The following is a 2515-nucleotide window of genomic DNA, read 5'->3' on the forward strand; positions in this document are numbered from 1 at the left end:
GACACCCTACATAATATTGACAACATTATTAATTATATTCCTCGAACTGTCTTTCATGTCCCTGTGGCAATATTGTAGTTACATATTTATGCTGACTAACCCCTTCCCCTTCTCCCTCATCCCCACCCCCTCCCAACTAGCAGCCATCAGTTGTTCCTCTGTATCTCTGAGACTATTTCTGTTTGCTCATTCATTCAGTTTTTTCGATTCTACATATAAGTGAAATCATATGGTATTTGTCTTTCTCCAACTGACTTATTTCACTTAACATAATAGTCTCTAGGTCCATCCATATCGTACCAAATGGTACGATTTCATTTTTCTTTATAGCAGTGTAATACTCCATTGTATAACTGTACCACAGTTTCCTAATCCAGTCATCTATCGATGGGCATTTCGGTTGTTTCCAAGTCTTAGCTATTGTGAATAGTGCTGCAATAAACATAGAGGTACATATATTTTTTTCAAATTAGCGTCTTGGGTTTCTCTGTATGTGATATTACTACTTATTTTTTTTCCAATGGCAGGGTTCAGAGAATGTTCGAAATGCTGTTCAAGTGAAACAAGTATTATCATTTGAAGACTACCAATTCCTTGAGAGAAAAATTCTTTCATCTCTTTCCTTATTCCTTCCATTTACTGCACTCCAAACGGTACATGTTAACATCTGCATAAGGTTTCAATGAATAAAAACATAGTGAAGAACTACAAGCTTTTTGTTCTGTTCCCATCACCAAACATAGCATCCAGGAGGTCTGTGTAAATCCAACTTTCAAGAAAGCCCAGGGCCGGTCGAGTGGCTCAGTTGGATAAGAGTTTGCTTAAGAGCAAGAGCTCTGAGCGACAGCATCGCCAGTTCAATACCCACATGAGCCAGTGAGGCTGAGCCCAAGCTGAGCTGCCTCAGAGCTGCCAACAGGTGGCAGGATGGCTCAGCTGGTGAAAGCACGTACTCCTAACAACAAGACTGCCTGTACGATGGTGGGCTATGCCCGCCCACAACTAGGGCTGAACAGGGCACTTTGAGCTGTGCTGCCACCCAGATGGCTCAGTGGATAGAGCGTGCACTCTTAAAAACAAGGCTGCCGGGTTCGATTCCATGGAAGCTATGATTCCATGGAAGTAACTAAGATTGAACACAGCACCTTGAGCTTAGAGGCCACGAGCTGTCAACGGGCAGCCAGATGGGTGACTGGCGCCCTCCACAACTAAGATTGAAGAACAGCAACTTGGCTGGTCGGTCCCCTTCCCCAATTCCCCGACACTGTTCCCCTCCCCCAATTCCTCAATTAAAAAACAAAACAAAAAAAAGTCCAGATGGCCCGACATCCTAAATTGTTCCAGGATATTAAAAGTAACTGTATGTATGGGCCGGCCGAGTGGCGCGTTAGTTAAGAACTGGCTTGGGATGCCAGAGGGCCCCGGTTTGGATCCTACATATAAGGGCCAGTGACGCTGCCCTCTACAGCTAAGATGCTGAACAACAGCTCAACCTGGAGCTGGGCTGCCGTGAGTCGCAGGCGACAGGGTAGGCTGCAGCCCCTGTGGCAGTGGGTTGCCATGGGCTACCGTGTGTGGCCGGCAGCCAGCGTGAGTGGCCCTTAAGCCTCCGTGAGCGGCTGTCCAGAAGCCAGCGACTATTCTGCCTCACCTGGGAAGAGCGCAATGATGGTGCCAATTTTGGCCAGTGACGCAACGTCCTCCACAACTAGACTGAAGAACAAAAGGACAGCAACTTGTCTGTTCCCCTTCCCCCGGTACCCCAGCGCTGTTCCCCTCCCTCAATTCCCCAATAAAATCTTTAAAAAAAAACCAAAACCAAAAAATCTACTTCAGCAAAGTCTAATACAAACACAAGAAAGAACAAAAAAACCCAGAAAACTATAGCCGAGAACCCTAGGAAAACCTCCTTAAAACAGAAGGTTAACTACATATGATGGGAATACTGGAAAAATAACAATCACCGAGGTTTTCCTAAAATTGATGACAGATGGCAAGATTCGGGATGGTCAGAAAACACTAAACATGATAAACAAAAGTTCACACCCAACCATCTCACGCTCACAGTACACAAAAATCCCAGACAAAAAGAATATATTGAAGAAGCCATAGGGGAAAACACCTTAGTTATAGAACACAGATATTAGAACTAAATCAAACTTCTTTTCAGAAACCATGCTAGCATGAAGAGAGTTGAGTGAAATATTCAAAGTTGTACAAGAAAAAAAAAATCCTTAAAATTCTGTGTCAAGCAATATTTTTCTTCAAAAATAAATGAGAAATAAATGTTTCCTGAGACAAAAAAATTGAAGTAATTTCACATTAGTACACCTACTTAGAAAAACAAAAAAATTTCATCAAGAAAAGTAAATGATGGGGGCCGGCCGGGTGGCTCAGTCGGTTAAAGCGCGAGCTCTGAGAAACACGGTTATTGGATCAATTCCTAAATGAGCTAGTGAACAGCGCCTGAGCTGAGCTGCCAAGGAGTGGCCGGATGGCCCAGTTGGTAAGAGTG

Source organism: Hipposideros armiger, unplaced genomic scaffold, assembly GCF_001890085.2.
Source record: "Hipposideros armiger isolate ML-2016 unplaced genomic scaffold, ASM189008v1 scaffold_1684, whole genome shotgun sequence".
Classification (NCBI taxonomy): Eukaryota; Metazoa; Chordata; class Mammalia; order Chiroptera; family Hipposideridae; genus Hipposideros; species Hipposideros armiger.